The sequence below is a fragment of the Triticum aestivum genome, chromosome 3D, assembly GCF_018294505.1.
Source record: "Triticum aestivum cultivar Chinese Spring chromosome 3D, IWGSC CS RefSeq v2.1, whole genome shotgun sequence".
Classification (NCBI taxonomy): Eukaryota; Viridiplantae; Streptophyta; class Magnoliopsida; order Poales; family Poaceae; genus Triticum; species Triticum aestivum.
The window spans coordinates 206,708,075-206,728,444 of record NC_057802.1 but is presented as its reverse complement, the minus strand read 5'-3'; the positions used below and the strand labels follow the sequence as shown (position 1 = coordinate 206,728,444).

Below are 20,370 nucleotides of genomic sequence, written 5' to 3'. Positions count from 1 at the left end.
CTCCACCACGGGCCGCCCTCCTCCTTCCCCTGCGCCGGCCACCTAAATCCATCGCGCAGATACCGCCGCAGCCCCAAAACCTAAACGGCGCCGCCGCTGTCGTCCCGCACTGGATCGACCCGCCGCTATCGCTCTGCTGCCGTGTACACGCGGTTCAACGCCTCAGCCCCAGGCCGTTCAATGCCTCGCTGGCCTACGGCTCCTCCATGGACGCCTAGCTCCTCTACTAGAGCCATCGCGGCCCACGGCAGCCCATGGTGGCGGAGTTCGTTGCGTCCATCAGTCAAACCCCATGGCTTCAGGGTGGCCGAGTTTTGTCGCCGCCGTCAGTTCGGACACCTGCGTCACTGCGTGTGTTGCTACCACGGCCATTTGCTTCACTGTGTGCTCCGTCACCGGCCTCATGCGCACCGTGACCCCTGGCGCACTCCTACCTCTCCCTGACACTGCTCATGCCCTCCCAGGCTTGATCTCCTGCTGCAGCAATGAGCTCCTGTACATTGCTGAAGTTTCGTACCTGACGGCACCAGCACGAGGATGCAGCAGCCAGGCTGGACCCCAGTTCGTGCCTCCCTCCCTCTCCCTTAGCTACATCATCACTGTTACAGTCCTGCTGATTGATTTCTTGTAGTGAACTGTGATGCTCTACTGATGGAGAGAAGTTTGGGAAACTGCACAAATATTGGTATTTTGGAGTTATGAATTTGGTGCTCCGTAGGTGCCGGCTGGTATATGCAAGTGAGGGCCAGTATTTTTTTCTTCAGATTCTTGTGTTTGTACAAAGGCCAAAAGTATTTAGTTGTACAAATTGAAATTCCACATAATCCTCTGACTGCAAGTTTTACTTGTGACTTTGATGCTTCGTAGGTCCTTAAAAGTATTTAGGTGGGTGGTCCGACACCGTTGCGTCCAGCAGTCCAACACCGCCACCGGAGGGCGTTCACTGTTGCAATGCCTACTTTCGCCCGCGCCTCCTTCCTAGTCATCGTGAGGTACACCCTGCTATCTCTCTTCTCCATCTCCCGATGGTGAAGATCTCCGTGCCTCCTGTTTGAACTGACATTTTATTACTGCTTTGATTCAGACCTGACGGAAGAAGGCAGAACCTCTCTCTCGTACGCAGTAATATTGCTCTCTCGTCTGGTAGGCAGTAATATTGCTCTCTCATCTCTCATCTCGTAGGCAGTAATATTTTGATGAATGTGTTACAAAACAAATGTTGTATTGACATTCAGTAACTTAGAGAGTGTAGCACAGAGAAACGTTGTTGTGTTGTGGATGACAAAGAACACAGGTGATAGCAAGTCCAGGTATTACTACATGGGGAGTACAAAACTACTTTTACTGAGAGATCACTTGAATCCTTGATAGCTACTAGCCATAGGAACTTAACCCAAAAAAATGTGCAAAAAAGAAACATTTTGTACTACCATTAGTCATCGATGGCGTGTAATGTTATATTTTCTTGCTTCCCTAGCGTTGAATTAGAACAACATTTTCAAGAGCTGCATTAGCTCATTACTTATCTCTTGTATTGTTAATTTTATTTTCAAAACCAAACTTGTACTGGGTACATGAGTTCCGATAGTAGCTTCTCTTTCACAAATTTTACATAATCAAGCATTCTTGATGTGGTGCCTTTCTTCCAGATATATAGATTCAGTTTTGAATCCGATTCTCAAATCAGACAATCATAATTCTATTGCCAGTTCTGAAACAAAGAAATGTTTGCGTATCAGTCCCATAAACAGCACCAAAACGAATCCCCATCCTTGGCAACTTGCTGGCTTTGATCTTCCAGGGCAGCATGAATGATCAGTACTCCCTTTAATCAATGCGCGCTAATCAAGTCCCCGAATGGATGTGAACAGAGTATACTCCCATGGTTTTGCGAGAAATCGTACAATAAGAGTACCGTTCACTGTGTATTTTATCATCAGTTAAAAATAATCACAGAAAATACTCTGTTTAGTTCATTGCACATTGTAAATGATACTTAGTCAATGCACATTGTATGTAACGGCACACCTATTCGTTCATTTTTTTCCACATCGTATTGCCTACTGACCAATGAAGAAAAAAAGTGTTAATTGGGCTGACATGAGTTATTTTCTTACTGGTCTGTGCCCATGTTGGAACTATAATTTTGTTAGTTTAGCCAATTTAATGCCTTTGTATGCATCATCTTCTAAAGACACATCCTGCAATATGTATTCATTATGATCACAGTAATGTTGTGGGTGAAAGCCTGAACCAGAAATCGCAGCTAAGTATCCTGGTGGTGGATTAGAGGGGAGCATGAATCGCATTGGACTTTGTATAAAACACTGATGTTTGGGCCATTTCTTTCAGTATTAGCTCAGAGCCGACAGTATTACGACTTAAAGCTGCCTCTTCCCCACTGAATAGTGCTCCAGTCACCTGTTATGCTACCTGAGTTCTGAACTACTGTTAATACTTGAGAGATGTAATTTATGCTTTCAAGCTATTAGAAGAAAACATTAAATTACCGCCTTATAAACAATTTAAATATGCATGACCTGTTGGCTGTTGGCAATTGTTCTGAACATCAGACAGGTAGAGCATTCAGCGCGCTCTAAGCTGAAGACAGATAGTAAGGTCCTGTAAAATTGGCATCTAGTGTGTTCTTGCCTGAAACTCTTCAGTTGAAAGTGATGCAGTGGTACAACATAGATGGGGATTTAGTCTAGTGGTATGATATTTGCTTAGGGAGCAAAAGGTCCCGAGTTCAATTCTCGGAATCCCCATGTTGAAAACCCTTTTGCAATGCCATTTTGAGCTTTTGGTGCTCTGAGGATAAGGTTTTGGACCACAGGGTTGATGAGGTTCATAGCCTCACTATGCATGGCCATTCCTGTTCTGTATCTTGTGGCTGTGCTTCAACTGGAGAAGTTTTCGGCTATATCTGCATGCTGTTGCAAGTTAGCGCTGCTGCAGTGATGGAGAAACAGTATAGTAAACATAACATTTATATAGCCTACTTATTAGTTGCTAGTATAACTCAAAAGATGATCAAAATGCTTTTGGTCTAGTGGCATAATTCTTGCTTAGTCTGACTGCCGTTAACACATGCAAACGGTACTGTAAACATATTTATAGAGAATACTTAGTCAATGGCGTGCGATGTGAATGGTACTGTAAATGGTACTGTAAACACATGCAAACGGTACTGTAAACATTGTAAATGAGCCATATAGACAGGACCTTAATGCGATGTGATGATACTTGGTCAATGCACATTGTATGTAACGGCACACCTATCCGTTCATTTTTTTCCACATCGTATTGCCTACTGACCAATGAAGAAAAAAAGTGTTAACTGGGCTGACATGAGTTATTTTCTTACTGGTCTGTGCCCATGTTGGGACTATAATTTTGTTAGTTTAGCCAATTTAATGCCTTTGTATGCATCATCTTCTAAAGACACATCCTGCAATATGTATTCATTATGATCACATAGGTATGTTGCAACAGTTCGACTCTCAGAGCTAGTAAGTTCGACGAAAAAACAGCACAAGGCATGTCAGTTCGTGCAGAGCATTTCAGTCTTTCAGTTCGTGAGCTCGTCAGTTCACCGATGGGATCCGCAGGTCAGCCCCTCTTATTTGATGGCAAAGCCGATGCTATTTTTCATCCATTTTATGAAGAAAACTGAACTTGGTCAGAGTAAGAACACAACTTCAGTTGATGATTGCGGGTTCATCATTCTCTACGAGGATGGATCTGCCTCCCTGCTGGTACGTACTTACTCTAACCTATATCTTTATTCTAATTGCCGTGTATACTGTACTCCCACCATCCGCAGCTAGAGAACTGCGTGTTACACTTGCACCCTTCAGATACAGATATTAGTACATACAGTATGTGAGGAGCCTGCAGTTTCTTAATCTAATAATGCGCTCCATTGAGTTATTCGCCTTATGCTATGTTCGTGATAATGTGAGAAAGATGACAGGCAAGTTACTGTGTTGTACGAGTGTACACACACTTGTTTGTTCGTGAATTAATTACATGTGTTTCCTGAAAGATTTGTTGGCAGTACTTGCTTATATGTTGAAGATTTCTGCTGGAAATGAGTTCATTATTTTGCCCCTGGACTTGTAGACGGAGTGTTGGCGAAGACAGCTATGGAGAGGAAACTGTCGATGGTGAAGAATTGGGAGCCGGAAGAGCAAAGCCGACAGCAGGTGGCCCAAACTCTAGCTCAACTGAACTTTGCATAAATAAATCCTCCTCTATCTATAGGTGTTTGGCCAATCTTTTGGTTCAGGGCCTTAACTGAACTTAATTGGAAAGATGTCGTGCTGTAGGGCCGAGCAGAAGATGTCGACAATGCTGTTGGGTCATGGGAGAACACCAAGCAGAAGGCGGTCCTTGACGTGAAGCTCTGAATGCCAGAGGTCTCGACTCTGAATCTGGACCTTGCTAGTCGCCTTTTTTGTGTTTGCTAGATCGGTACTAGTGCTCAGTAGTACGACAAGTAGCAGTACTGATCAGTACGACTTACACAATACTAGTAGTGATCAGTACTATTTTTAATGTTAATAGTAATATCCATACAGTATTGATGAGTCATACTGACAAGGATGCCGTCTACAATTCTGAACTTATTGTTGACTCGTACTAGTACTGATGAAATGGGAAGCAAGTGTCACATGAATCCTCAATTGAATGGGAAGGAAAGTTGCAATGAGACCCTGGGAAATCACTATTTATTCTATCCTTGGTTCTTAGAAAAACATGGAAACAATTCTCTGTGTGTTAGAATATCAGTCCATGTGGAGAAGAACATGTTTCCTATATGAAAAATTAATACATTATTATCAGTTCAATGTGTATTTCGTCATTGGTTCATACATAATAACCGTAAAAATATATTTTGATGTGTGTTGGAGAGAGTTCAGCTTTATATTATACTAGATGACCCATTGCGTCAATGGCGCAAAGGCCGAGTGTAAGCCATGTATTAGAAAAGTGTGCATTAAGATATTGTTGTTCGAAAAGCATAGCTCATGATACTATATGCAGCAAGCAAGCGATACTCATATGCATAAGATTGTCATGGTTTGTTTTACATAAGAGCGAAAATGATGCACTAAGTCATGTAGGAATCATGCAGAGGCCTTCGGACGTGCACTTGAAGACGAAAGCATATATTTATTTTATCATAATTGTTTCAAAAGCATACCACACAACACTTTAAGCATCAAATAACCGATAGCTAAATGCACATGATGGTTTTAAGGGATTACATAAGATCCAAAAGGATGATAAAAACAAAAGTCTTGGTATGCATTTATATTAATATTAAGTTATATAACAAGGGGCTTTTGCAACTTGCTTATATTAAGTAGACGATCAGGCGCAGTCCTTTGGAAGTGTATTTGCAGGCGAAAGCATATACTTGCCCTTTGTTCATGTGTGCCTGACGGAAGAAGTCGCTCCAGCCTTTAGTGATGACGGCCCTTTTGTCAACACCCTTGATAAAGCGGGTTGTGACGGCGATAGTTCCATCTTCAGTAGTGATTGAGTTCACCAAGGTCAGCATCCATGCGTGGGAAAAGGGAACCCGTAGAAAAGGGAACGCTAGCTAAAGTACTGAAAATAACAGTAAAGTTTAGTTACTATATTATTTTATACCATGATATTGTATGAAATAGGATAGAGCAATTGCAAAGGATTACCATTCTTTTGCCGCCTGCTGCAAATGTTTCTCTCATGTGGCACACATAGTAGCGATCAAGCGTGGTGGTGCTGCTGATGATCTTTTGCAGTCTATGAACATTATGGTTGTAGAGCTTAACTGTGTTGCCCCACACAATGTGGCGACTAAACTCATCTAAGTAGTGGATGCAAGGCTTACCTATGTTAAATTGTATAAAGTTATATCATTTAGTAGTTGTTGTGAGAGTTGTTGGAATGAGAAGAGTAAGGTATCCCTTACCACGGAGAATGTATTTTCCAAGCTTTAGATGAATTTTTCTTGCCTTTGAATTTTCGGATTGAGCTTGCTTTTGCGTGGACGATGAGTATATTTGTATGGCTGATTGTGCTTGCGAGACAATGGTTCGTCTGTGATAAATAGATAAGGAGATCATGATAAGAGTTTGCAACAGCAAATAGAGGACAACATAAACAAACAGAATACCTATTGAATCTTTTTTTGTGAATGAAGACCTATTGAATCTGAAAACACAGCTCATTTAATTGGATGGCTAATTAGCTTGTGTGTATTAGTGAAAAGAAGAAAAGGCTATTTATCGCGTATGATCAGTGAGAAGCAGGAAGCATTGCTTGTACCTGTAACATCAAATAAATCAGAAAATTAATGAATAGCAAACAGAACACCAACTGGACCCTGAAAGAATTTTGTTTTATTAGATAGTTGATCAACTTGCATGCATAAGTGATAAAAAGAGACTGATCAAATAGCATGCATTAGTGAAGAAGAAAAAACATTCTCTCCGATATGCAAACAACCGTAAGTCTGTTTTGAGCATTACCATGGGTAATTTGGCCACCGCTGATATCACTGGATTTGTCTGCTTCCTCTTGTTTATTTGCTGTCATCTGGAAAGAAGTAGTAGAATAATTAAGCTGATTTATCCGGTTGTGGTTTCAGTTGGGATGTTTAACAGTGATGCATGTGTCTTAATATAGTGAGACTGATTATTATTGGACATAACTTCACAGGCTATTAGTATGAAATTGCAAGTGTATCAAGACTGGACATAAGATGGTTGTGTATGTACCCCTACCTTGGTAGGTCCAATGACTACAAGGTATCCTTTTCACAAAAAAATAAATATATGACATGGTACAGGATATTGTGCAGACACGACACCTAATCACAAGTTCATGATGGATGATTATAATGCATTAACACTGCAGCGGTTAAGTTTCTATAAGTGAAAGAATGAAAAAGCTGGGTTCATAAATAGATTTGATGCTTTATTTGTGTAGAAGTGTCTACGAGATCTATATTTTCAGTCCACCCTAGCTACACTCTGGACGAAACCCTAGCTGCATTCCAGTCCACTCCACTCCTGCATCCCCTTCAGTCCCCTCCACGCCAAGCTCCCTTCCTACATCTCCGGCATGGCTGGCGGTGGATCCGAGTTCCACACCTCTCGAACCGTTGACTAGGAACTCGTCCCACATGGCCTTGAGGAGGATATGATTGTCCGCATTGCGCTCCGCCGCTCTCAAGAGAAGTTTGCCTGACAGCAGTCGAACTCCATCCGATGGGAATGCATTGCGTCCGCCCGAATGGCGCATGGATCCGATGCGAGGTGTGTCGCCACTGCCTCGTTCAAGGTGGTGCGGTTTATCTGTCCGAACGTCATGGCGGATGCGCAAAAGCTTCGTTTGTGCGCTGAGGCGGAGGTGCACATCCGCTTCACATACAACACAAATATGGCGTGGCGTACCCACAATGCGAGGAAACGGGCACCAGAGACCACGACAGGCGCCGACGAGGCAGAGTCACATTCTCCGGTGCCACAATCGCGTCATGGTGGATGTGTCCGCCTCAAACCACGATGGATCCATCATTGATCTCACGTCCACCGGCTACATGCAGGCTTCGGGCTCCGGCGAGGAAGAGTAGGGCATGGGAGACGTCAGTGCCTCAAGCCCCGCGTGTCCCATGCTGTCACGACCGGATTTTGGGATATAAATTCCCAGAAAAACGGCCTGTGTGCTCACCAGCCCCAGGATTACTGTTAGCTGATGAGGTACCAACTTGATACAAGAATTCCAAGCAAGGAACAAAAAAATGTAGTACAAGACCATTTAGGCCTGGGAGTACAACACTTGGTTTCTAATGGTTGAGGGCGGAAGCGGTTGGAAACATCTGCGTCTATGGGGCTCCATTTCCCACAAAAACAGCTGACCAGGATAACTCCTATCTTCGCGAGGCTGCAAACGTCAACAGCGTAGGTTCCGAGGTTGTCACCGCGATGCATACCTCCACGCAAGGCAATCTGGCCAAGACAATAGCCAGGGACAAGCCAGTGAGTACGTTTGAATGTACTCGCAAACATTAAGAACACGGGTATAATATATCCAACATACTCCAGATTTAAATAGACGATCATACATCCGTCACGAAAATATACGAGAAACCATGATGCACACATATGGATAAAAAATATATATATACCAAAATAAAATACTGGGTGCCAAACGAGTGTCTGAATGACTCCTCGAGCGGAAAATGCAGAATAGTAATACTGGTGCCAAACGAGTGTCTGAATGACTCCTCGAGCGGAAAATGCAGAAATAATAATACTGGTGCCAAACGAGTGTCCGAATGACTCCTCGAGCGGAAAATGCAGAAATAATAATACTGGTGCCAAACGAGTGTCTGAATGACTCCTCGAGCGGAAAAATGCAGAAATAATAATACTGGTGCCAAACGAGTGTCTGAATGACTCCTCGAGCGGAAAATGCAGAAATAATAATGCCGCAGTCGGGCGTCAGGGCGACACCACATAAAGGGCTTATAAGAGAATAATCACAGTGAATATCCAGGAGGTAGAACCGTCCCAGGGATACTCAATAATATACATAAAATAAATGGTTAGTCCATAATAATAAAGATCATAATCCAAAGGTGCCATAATCATAAACAATATTTAGTACAATCGTTTCTCCATCCGAAAACCGATAATTTAGTCAAGCCGTATCTCCATCCGAATACCGTTACTGAGCTCTAGTTAAACCGTTCTCCATCCGAATACCGTTACAGGGTTCTAGTTAAATCGTTCTCCATCCGAATACCGTTATCAAGATTTAACCCAGACTGTGGTCCTATACTCAAGAACATGACTATCCAACAGGATGTATCCTCTGCAGAGGGAGTACCATTTTCCACGAGTAACGGGATTACTCAGTCCCTCGGGACTAATTCCGTCTACGGTCTTTTGATTGAAAACACGCCTGACCTGCACACACCAGCTTAACTCACCAGTGCCTGGAATCACCCACGACACCTGCCAAGCAAAACTCTAAGTGGGGAGGCTACAACCTCGACGTAGCATGGGATCACAAAATTTATACCGCGCGCAAACTGGGGAAGCTATCCCCTTCGGCTACAACCGAAAACACCCATGCCCCCGGACCGAATGACAGGCTTTAATCCGTGGCCACGGGACCTTCATCACGGCCTCTCTGTACGGTGTGTGCTTTGGAAAGGGGTTGACAACCTACTGAACCATACCCTGTCCCCTCCAGGGACAAGTGGTGGTACCGACAAAAGGAAGCTACTGAACAAGACTCGGTCTACAACCGACTCAGGTGATCCAAGTATCCACCGACAATATTACCACTAGTGAAATAAATCACCACTCCTCGAGCCTCACCATGCTATGCCGGGCATACTCGTCACAACGAGGGATTAGGGACAAGCTCGTGTCTACCCAAGACCACGACTTTCCCGCTTCCTACCGGTGTGCAAGAGAAGCTCACGAGGGCGATCCAAATCCTCAGGGTATCCATTGCTGGCCACAAACAACTCCAAAGTGCACTCATGCACGAGACTACATCGATACATAAACTGTCACTTATACTCCAAGACAAAAGGTGCTGTAATCGTATCCAAACACCACAACAAAAATTATGCCAGAGTTCAGAAATGCTTGCCTTCAAGAGTATGCAAAGGATGCACTTATTGGAAGCTTTCCTTTTTCTCCAAAAATCCTATTTTGCAAAATACACAAATACAAATATTTCAAACACAGTACCAAAACCTGTCTCAAATATTTTTGAAATAAATCTTAAAATAAACTAGATGAAATTTGAGAGAGGTAGGAAAAAGAATCAACTCATTTGGAGTTTTATTTTAAAAGTTAGCCAGTCAAAGTTTGGTCAAATCTGTTTTTAAATAAAACCAGAAAAAAGGAAAACGCTTCGGCAGTAATACGCTTACGCAGCAGGGAAAACGCACTCGGGGTTTTGCGCCTCCACTTAAACAGAGAGAGGGCGCTGCGCGGGTCGCTGACAGTGGGTCCAGAGGGCCCACTGGTCAGGTTTGACCGTTCCTTCCCTCCTTCTCTTCTCTTCTGCCCGACGGGAGCGGGGCTCCGGCGATCGCCGGCGACGGACGGCGGCTCCTCGAGGGCATCTGCGGGCGGGGATGGAACGGCTAGACCGAGGCGGTCCTTTGGGTGGTTGAAGGGTCGTCGGAGGTGGAAGGAATCGCCGGCGGCGAGCTCCTCGGCGGGTGAAGGCTACGGTGGTGAAGTGACTATTGTGCTCCGGTGGTCTCCGATCGAGTTTGGGCAGCTGGGCAGCTCCGCAAGACTACGGGGAAGCTTCTGGTGGCGTTGGTTGGGCGAGAGGGTGGCCGGTTGCGACGAATCGCACCGGGGCTTGGCGGCGGCCGAGCTGGCCGGAGTTGAGGGAGACGGCCACCACAGGTCGATTCACTACGCGGGAAGCCCTACGAGGAGTGCCTGAAGTCGCGTGAGTGCTCGGAGGGGCTCGGGGACCCTTTATATAGCGCTCGAGGCAGGTTCCCGCGGTGGCAGAGGATAGGATCGCCGGCGACAGCCGTTGCTGTAGGTGCAGGGCATCGCAGCGGCGACGAAAGCGTGCCGACGAGCGGGGGGATAAGCACGAGCTATTCACAGGGGCAGCTGGCGTGCACTGGTGGTTTGGGCGGCGCCGTCCGCGGCGGAATCCACTGCCGACGCCGGCGTGCCGCCAAGGGCGCGGCCAGCGGCGCAGCAGGGTGCCAGAGTGATCGTGGAGCAGGGGGCGACTAGTGCGCGGCTCAGCGATGCAGAGGGACCAGGGTCGGGTCGCGTCGCGTGCGGCAGTGCGGCGTGTCGGCGTAGTGCGCGCGCGTGCAAAACGGGCGCTCTGGGCGCGCCCAGAGCACGCACGGCAGGTGCTCGACGGAATGCCAGCGTGGTCTGGAGCGCGAGGGTGGAGCTGGCAAAGCACAGATCGAGGGTAGGGGTGGCTAGGAGCTCAGTGGACAAGGTTGATAGGGCTGGGGTACAAGTCCACAATGCAAACCAGGGAGCTTGCCAAAAATGACTGTGCACACCAGGTGTTCGACAGAATGCCAGATGCACATAGGCAATTCTTGGAGTGGCCAAACTCTCCAGATCAGTGTCTCTTTAGACACAGAAGATGGTGGTGAGATTAGTTTGGCAAACACAGAGGGTTGATAATGCAAGCTTTGCAAAACTCCAGTTTTGGGCAGAAAGAAAAGGGGTTTAGAACATGCACTTCAAAGCCTCCAATGAGCCCAATCTCCTGGACTTAAGAGTTTGGTAGGGAGGGCTACAAGTAGGAGGAAGCTCAGGGTCACTAGAGCAAGGAAAAATATGGTTGTAGTACAAATCACCAAATTGGACCAGAATGCAAAAGAGGTTGATCCACTCAAATTTTTCAAAGAACATCATTGGGTTTTTGCTTGAAGATGAATTGTATGCATCCACTGTCATCTCCAAACACTTGGAAGAATTTTTGAAGAAATATTTAAATGGGTTGCAGTGCAAAAGTGCCTACTGGACCAGATTGGAAAAATTGGTGTAGAGCTCAAAATCTCCAATGGCCAGAAGGTATCTTTGCATAAAAGTGATGTGGAAACATCACATGACATCCCCAAATTTTGGTGGAATTTTTAAAAGCATTTGTCAAGTGGTTGCAGTGCAAATAGGCCCCAAATGCAAAAGGAATCATTTTAAAGAAAGAAAGCTTTTTGAATAAATAAATCTTGCAACATTTGAATCCACTGATAAATAAAGGTTTTATTATGGAGAGAAATCAAGTCCAACAATACCCTTGAAGGTTTCTCCCACTAGAGGCAAAAATCCAAAATCACAAAAGGTAAAACTTGACAAATTGGAAAAGTTTTATTTCCTGGCAATATTTTAATAAACAAAATAAGGCCAAAAATTTTGGGTGTCACACATGCCCTACTCTACCGATTATACTTCCACTACGAGGGCGTAGCTAGAAGCTAGACATGGACACGACCGAAACAATAAGGACTGTTGCCGACAAAAAATTAAAGTAATTTAGTTGCACATAATTGTATGGATTTGATGATTTGTAAATAAGGTATCTGGTCATGAATACAATTTTTTGTGTGCTCTGTCCGCGGACGCACGGGAGCGTCCGCAGGCGATTGGGCCCATATTTTGATACTTGCGGCTGTCGATGCTCTTATATTCTAAGAATAGTGGAAATTAATCAGACAAAACATCACAGATCATAACAATGCTACAAATTAGCACCAAGATAAATTCACAACTGTGCCACTGTGACAAAAACCACACACACTCTGCACACCTATACACACGCGTGGCGGATATAACACAGAGATCGCCACATGGCTGACTGCTGGTCTTGGTTCCATCGACCAATTCATTGGATTCGTTCCCCTTTCCCCATTGTACTCGTACCGGAGAGAAAGCACGGCTCCATCTTCGCGGTGGCTCAGGCTGCAGCTTGGCGGCGGAGCGGCTCTCGCTGTAGCTCGGAGGCACTGGGGCTCCATCTGCATCTTGGTGGCCTGACAGCTTGGAGGCACAGCGGCTCGCCGGCTCCATCCACATCTCGGTGGACCGGCAGCTCCTGCTACAGCTCGGAGCTACAGATGGGGGTATGGCGCCGCTGTTGCTTGTATCAGCGAGCCAAATCCTTGCAGTTGCTGTTATCACTCCCCACCGAAGGTGGCGTCTGTTCTGGCTGTGCCGGCACTCCCTGAAGCTGGTGACTTTCCACTACAAGCGAGGCTCCAGCAAGACCATGGCGGTCGCCGTTGCTGCTCAGGTAAAAACTAACCTCCTTCGTGATTTGATAAATCTGTAGAATTTTTTGTGATTCAATTCCACTGTGGCACGAGGGCACCATAATATACTCTTTTGCTGAGATTAGTGGCACGACGAAGTACATCTTCATTTTCTGAAAATAGAACAAGATGCAGGGAGTGAGCACTCGTAGAAGTAAACTCCAAAAGGATAAACTTATAACTTCACTAAATAACTATACCAGGAGAAAAATTACTGATTACATCCTCATGATCTCGTCATTTACAACAGGCCCAGTTGGAAAATGGCCTGTCAGTTCGTCGAGGTTGCTGACGTGGTGCATCGGCCCACATTATTGGTGAACCATTGTCGGAGTTGAACTTGTTGATGGACAGTAATAGAATGCATCCCTAAGGCCTGAACGAAGTGAGCATTTTCCTGTTTGTTTATCTAGCCTCTCATTCTTAACTTAGACATACAAATGAAAAAAAGGTACCGGAGAAAGAAGGCGGAGACTAAACAAAGAGAAACCAAGATACCAAATGAACATAGAGTGATAATGAAAATAGAAAGCGATGAGTGAATAAAGAGAAACCAAAGACTCAAGAAAATAGGGAGTAAGAACGAATTCCAAGGACCTAGCACTACTATGCTAATAGCCAAGTCTCGAGGGAGTGTTGATACTCTGAGTGATTTAACACTCGAGTACTAATTAGCACTAATTAGTGGCTGGGACTGCTCCAATCATCGAGCTAGGTATATTGTATAACATAAGTGATCACCTTTAGATGTTTCAAATGCTGAAGAGTATTTTCCAATTAAATCACAGATCATTTTGAGTTCATCCCTTCCTGAATCTCCTCTAGTCACATGCTCAAGCACACACACATATATATATATCATGATATGCATCCGGACACATGCACTTCCTTAGAATTGTTGATATGTATATATCATTGCTAGCAGTCGTTGTTGGCCTAGTTGGAGAACAAATAAGCATTTTAACATAAGGTCATCACACAATTAGTTACAAAATCTGAATACAAAAACTATGCTAGATCTGCAGTTTTTTCCATGCATCATCTGAGTTAGCTGTACTTTCTGTGCAGCAGTAACCTGAAGCCAAAAGAACACAAAACTATACAAACTAAAGTAAAAACATGCCCACATCCTAATAACTTTGAAAAACTGAGTCCTAATAGAACAATTCATACAGTCAATAGCCGGAAGAGGCTAATTAAGGCACTGGTATAAGGTACTTAACTGGGCAGACATAATATCTAGGATGAAAGAGTTTGGATAATATGCCAAGGATTCTTCAGTCTATAAATGAAACTCACCTGAATACTAAAGCCATGGTTGTCATTGCATACCTCTAGACCAAATAATAAGGGCATAACCAAAAGATTTATGCATTAGTGCATGAACGAAGATAAAACAAATAAGCCTATAATGTCCCATGCTATATGCACACCAAATCAGGGCAACAGAAGATTACCCATATGAAAAACGGAACTATGCAGGTATAAATTTTCAATAAAATGGTAGAATGGTGAGATTCATTGTGTAATAAGGATTATAAGCTCGGTTATGTACATTTGAACAAATAGAAGATTAAGAAAGGGGAACACGCAGCAAAAACGCTTTCGATAAATAGTAATAATTTTACCTCTAAGAAAGGAAGTACAAAAATGTATTGGTTGGCATTTCCTCCGGGTGACGAATTTCCTGGAAAAAAGAGCGATAGGTATAATGATGATATAACTTTCTTGCGCAAGCACCAAAACTTCACCAAAAAAGTAAAATATATTGGGAGCATTGAACCTTTATTTTCCCTATAATCCTTGCCCTTGCTTCTAGACTGTATGACGCGGTGGTGCAAGCTAGCCAGTATCTTCAGATTAGTCCATCGAGAAAGCACACCAAAGGTAATAGTTATTGATCGTATCAGCCCTGAAATGCCGTTATCCGAAATTCAGTTGGTGATTAATAGTAAATAAAAGTGCAGGACTTGCTTATCACTCTTACTTAAGAATCATAGGCCTTATCTAATCCCTCTCCAAAGCAAACCACCTATCTATGAGAAATAGGCAAGAGGTAGGCAAAATGCTACCAAAGAGTATATGTCAATCTAAACTGAAGCACTGCTCACAAGAAACCTAGTATGATAACATGTCGTTGCTCGCTCTAATAATAAATAAGTTGTTGGAAAGGAGGGAGGGTCTATTTTATTTATACAGATTAGTTTAGTGATTCAGTACAAATAAGGACATGTCCAAACCTGACAGGCACGGCAATCTCAAATCCACAGGGTCAGTTTGGTTAGATCAGGATGAGAAGAAATGAAACGCACCATATACATTTTTCCATGCATCAACATATATCCATGAAAAAAACAGAGAACTGTTTCTACGCATCCACATATACTCACTAAAGAAATAGAGGATAACAATTGCTCCTCAACTATTTGTATGCATTCACATACACTCATTAGAAAAATAGAGTAATGTGTGCATGTTATATAAGTTAGTCGGCTACCAATCGTACTCTTTTAGAGCATCAATGGTGGAATATCTTATGTACGTAAAAGATAGAATTGTGTTCCAGAGGCTGACATGCATGTGTGCATAGCACAAATGAATAATTAAAGGTACATCATTGATCATTCTGATAAGTAGCAATTTACAAACAGAAAACTTTTTATTTGGGGCAGGAATTTTCTTGAATTACTATATGTTTGATTTTAATATAAAAGACAGAAAATCGGGTCATTTTCTACATGAACTTTCTTGCAAAAATACATGACTGTTGTCATATAGGATTCAGTCGCGGGGGTTGGGGGGGGGGGGCATATTTACAAAAAAAATGAGGTACAAAAGCTACAAGAGCCACTATGTTATTCAGAAGTATGCAACGCAAAAGAAAAGTCACTAGGCTTTTGCACTAAGTGGATATCTCTAACAGACTCACAACATTTGTACACGGAAAGAGGCTGCTAAGATGTAGTAAACTACAGAAGATTGCATGACATAGTTCTATTGTTAGGTCAATAAATTTTAGGAATCCATAGAAACACAACAGATCAGCCTTTGGCCTGACTCTTTAATATGTAGGCCTTTTCCCCTTTTCAAGCAAAGATCACAACAAAACTGTAGTAATAAGTGTCCCTTGAAGGCCACAATTGTTTTTGTCAATTATTATGGTGAGGTTAAACTGCAATATTTGTTAGATTTGGACATAGTTTAACGAGGCTTATAGGTGCATTAGCACATAGGTACGTGCAATTAAAACTTCTGCCCAGCATGAAGAAAGGGGGGATATGACCATGGATGCTGCAGAACATACAAACTACAAGAGCTAAGACCTCCCAGCTTGAACAAAGGGAGGACTTCACCACTGCAGAACATACAAACTGCAATAGTTAAGACCTCTGGCTAGCCTAAAGAAAGGGAGGACTTGACCATGGAGGCTGCAGAACATACAAATTGCAGCAAATAATTCATTAGAAAGAACAGTGCGCCGTAGAATAACAATGCAATTCATGTAGTTAAATCTGTCAATATTGGCACGTTCATAGAAACATTTTTCTCTACTGCCCTGCAATAATTTGTCAACGCGCCTTTTGTCAGTATGAGCAGACAACATCAGCTAAAAGGAATCGTACGCATATAGGTACGATAGTAAATCCAAAGAGTGAACGAATCAGCACTACAACCTATTTCTTGGTTGATTATTCACTATGGAATTAACCAGTTAGCCTACATAGATCCATAGTATTTGAAGTTGTACGACAACACTATAATGTAAACATCAGACCCCTGATTAATTTTGTAGAAACTATCAAAGATTCCTTATGATGCATATATAAGCCTGAAGTGTAATTCATGAGCAATCTTAGTGCACTCGTTAAGCAAGCGCATGTTCTTGTAGAGGAACACGACAACACTATAAATTAACCACAAAAGGAATAAGATTCCACAAAAATCAGTAATTTGTATGTATTGTACAAGAAAACTGTAGCAGCAGAAGGTTTGTTAGGAAATTAACATGCAATTGAATGAGCTGAAGCACACACAAAAATAATTGTGGTGAGTACAGTACCTGCTACCAGATAGATCATTAAAATTCTCAGATATATCACTACAATAATCAATCCCGGTGAACAATATATCAGGTAGATTTACATCCTCGAATCTGCATCAAATCCAGAAACATAAAGAATGTAAGATTCTAACTATCGCTACTCTCTTGCACACAAAATAGCATAGCCTCCTGCAGAACAATTGAACATGAGTGCGTTGAGAGAGAGATCACCTTGTTCTTCACCATACTCTTCCTCAAGATTCATCCCTTCTCTTTTTCTCTCTATCCGCACAGAGGTGTTTAGCAAAAACATAGATCAAGGAGTAATAACTGGGAGGAAGATGATACCGCAGCCGCACATGTGCAACCTAAGATCTCGCCGCTCCTTCCGTCACAACCATCCTCCACATCCTCCCCTGCTCCGCGCCCAACACGAAGACCACGCCGACCCTGCCCTCCTATGGTGGTGACCTGTGCCGGATCCTCATCCTCCCCTGATCCAGACTCACATGAAGACGACGACGCCCCGGCTCTCCTATGGCGGCGACCTCCGTCCGATCCAGAAGAACAGCGCGCGGCAGCAGCGGATCAAGAAACATGTAGAGAGATGGACGGCGGTGCAGCTGGATGGGAGGCAGTGGTGGCCACATGCTGGCAAAGGAGGAAGAAATCGAAGTGGAGGAGGTGCACGGAGGAGCACGGCGGCACTGGAGTGCGTTTGGGTAGGGGAGAGGCGAATGGGAAGGGGAGGGGCACGCGAGGCTCGAGGAGACAAGGGGATTGGTGGTTAGGGTTTTCACCGCACGCCTCGCACGTCCTTTGCAGTCCATCCCTTTTTTCGCCGAAGACTCACGCAAGGTACAATGCAAAGCTGGGCCCGTGAGCGAAGGAGGCCCGCCCATCATTCATTGAAGCAGGAAAGCACAACGTGCAGTTGAATGGACGAAGGGATTTTTGCCAGCATTGTAAAAACGTACGGTCGTTGGAGATGGAGCGAGCGAAAATCACTGCGGGATGCAAGTGCCCTCGCTAGGCGGTAACCTAGCAAGGTTTATATGTTTAATTGTTAGCTCACTCCCTCCGTGGCAAATAATGATTTGTCGTCAATGCAATCCACAATCCAGTACATGGTGTACCTTTTTACTAAGAGTACAAGTCCGAGTTTGCAATCTTTTGATGATTTGGTATCTGTTTAGAGAAAATCAACGGTGAATTTTTTGGTTGCAGGAATGGAAGGCTCCCCACCCACCGAGACCAAATACATGCTGCTGGAGAAGGACCACTCATAAGGAATATGTATGGGAAAAGTGCACTTAATCTACTACTCAAGGTCATACGCAAAAGTTGGAGGGCTGTCGTAGAGCAAGTTCTAGATGAAAGGGTGTAATTTCTGTTTCAATTGTTGCCAGTATTGGATTTTGTACAATGGACAAATGTAGACAACTGTGTTTCTTGTATGTGTTGCCATTCCATTTTTGATATATCCGCTACTCAAGTTATTTCCTAAAAGCAACTGTATATACTTCCGATCGTGTATGGAAAGTTCATGTATTACTAGCATATAAGTTCCAAAAATTAAACGTGGTTAGTTCGTCTATGAAATTAAAGGAAGTTCTAAGAAAAACAAAACAGAAAACATTTTTTGGGAAATAAATTCAGCATATTCAACTATATAACGCATGCAAATTCGGTGATGATGACACGTCTAAACACATTCTAGATTAAAACCAAAAAGTTCACTTCTATAAGTTCAAGTGCTGGACTCCTAAACATGTGTACTCTGAAAAATATCTCGGTACAAACAAACACATAGATCAGTACGTTTAAGTGCTCAACCCCTAATCATTTCAGACCGTGAAAAATATCTCATTACAAACAAATTCGGTAATTTAGTAGCAGTTTGACGGATTTTTTTTTGCATCAATTTTGACTCGAAGCGCAATAAATTTGCAAACAAATTTGATAGCAATAAAAGTTTGAAGGAAAAAAAGCAAATTAATAAATGGAAAAAACTACAAGTTCACAAATAAAAAAATTGTAAGTTCAAACATGACATCCCAGATAAGTTTGGGAAAAAGCTCAAACAAAAAAAAACATGAAATTTCAAATGGTAAAAGTTCAAGTCGCAGAACGAGAGAAGTCCAAAACATAATTGCAAAAAAAATTGAACTCTTTAAAAAACACGCTCAGTACAAAACAATATAGACATCCGTTCAAGTACCCTTTTCTCGGAACCATTCAAAACTACTGTGAAAAATACCTCAGTTCAAACAAACAAATAGATCAGTACGAGTACTCTGTGTTTCAACCAAAAAAACAACACGATGGGTCTCACCGTATTCAAAATTACTCTTCAACGGTTGCGAATTTGAGAAAATATTCAACATGACAAACTTTCGCATTTTTGATATCTTTCCATCGGTATATTATTTATCCCATTTTGACAAACTTAAAAAAATCGCGTTCCAAATCAAATTTGACCGTATTCGAATTCGAGTTTAAACCGTAAGGAATTAGAAAAAAAAATCCAAACGAAAGCTATTGATTAGGCGCAACTTTGCCATGTTGAACACTTTTCGAGATTCCTCTCGGTTTAAGAGCAGTTTCAAAAATGGAGCGTTTTTTCGTGATATTTTCTAAACCGCTCATCGGAATAAAGCAAATGATACGCCGTTGGAAAGATATCGTCGAGGCGCATCTTTTTCATATCTATTAGTTTCTCTAATTCGTTACGGTTTAAGAGCAGTTTCAAATTTACTAAATCGCGGAATACTGCTTTTTTGAAATTTTTGCAATTATCGGTACTGTTTTCGCTCTAGTTATTGAACCGTTTGTCGAAACGAGGCATGTAATACTTCATTGGAAAGCTATGGACAAGGCGCAACTTTCATATGTAGAAATGGATTTGAGATTCCTTACAGTTTTAAGTTAATTTTGAAAATCGTGCGGCGGACAACGAGTGGCAGCGGCCGTTTTTCGTGAAAATTTTACAAACCGGTTGTCGAAATGATTCAAATGATATGCCGTTGGAAAGATATCGATGAGATGCAAGTTTTTCATGTAGAATACTCTCTCTAATTCCTTAACGTTTAAGAGCAGTTTTAAATTACCGAAAAGCGGACACTCTGTTTTTCGCGAGACCAAAATCATCGTGTGTACTTCATCGGACAGAAGAACGCACTGCTTCAAACGGAAAACCGCACTGCAGCAGGCAGTCAAGTGAACTTCATGATTTCTTTTTGTCGGACATAAACTTTCTCGCAGAAGTTTTTGTTGTCTTTTTTTCAACTTTTTTTGAACGAGAGTGCACCGCAACACTCCCGAAAATGAACCGCAACACTATGAAAAGTGAACCTCATGAGTTTTTGTTGTATCTTTTTCATACTTATTAATTTTTTACGCGCGTTGACCAAGCGAGTGGACCTTTCATCGGACAGAAGAACACATTGCTTCAAACGGAAAACCGGACTACAGCAGGCAGTCAAGTGAACTTCAT

The 20,370-nt window shown here is 43.0% G+C and overlaps 2 long non-coding RNA genes and 1 other non-coding gene across 6 annotated transcripts; 2 read left to right on the top strand and 1 right to left on the bottom strand.

The window, feature by feature from the left end:
* Window positions 1-6: 6 nt before the first annotated feature.
* Window positions 7-4,746, top strand: LOC123078244 (uncharacterized). Of its 3 annotated transcripts, none has more exons than XR_006437210.1 (7): window positions 7-561; window positions 632-738; window positions 868-992; window positions 1,085-1,143; window positions 3,482-3,758; window positions 4,126-4,208; window positions 4,332-4,746. It is a non-coding gene; the product is annotated as an uncharacterized lncRNA (long non-coding RNA). The 3 variants fall into 3 exon arrangements; XR_006437208.1 differs by having other exon boundaries at window positions 1,085-3,611; window positions 3,687-3,758; XR_006437209.1 differs by having other exon boundaries at window positions 1,085-3,758.
* On the top strand, window positions 2,697-2,768 carry TRNAP-AGG (transfer RNA proline (anticodon AGG)). The gene has a single exon. It is a non-coding gene; the product is annotated as a tRNA-Pro (tRNA).
* A 7,502-nt stretch (window positions 4,747-12,248) lies between the features above and the next one.
* On the bottom strand, window positions 12,249-17,698 carry LOC123078243 (uncharacterized). Of its 2 annotated transcripts, XR_006437207.1 has the most exons (6): window positions 17,106-17,691; window positions 16,893-16,985; window positions 14,616-14,744; window positions 14,461-14,519; window positions 13,033-13,768; window positions 12,249-12,945 (listed from the first exon to the last, which is right to left on the bottom strand). It is a non-coding gene; the product is annotated as an uncharacterized lncRNA (long non-coding RNA). The 2 variants fall into 2 exon arrangements; XR_006437206.1 differs by having other exon boundaries at window positions 13,033-14,519; window positions 17,106-17,698.
* Window positions 17,699-20,370: the final 2,672 nt, after the last annotated feature.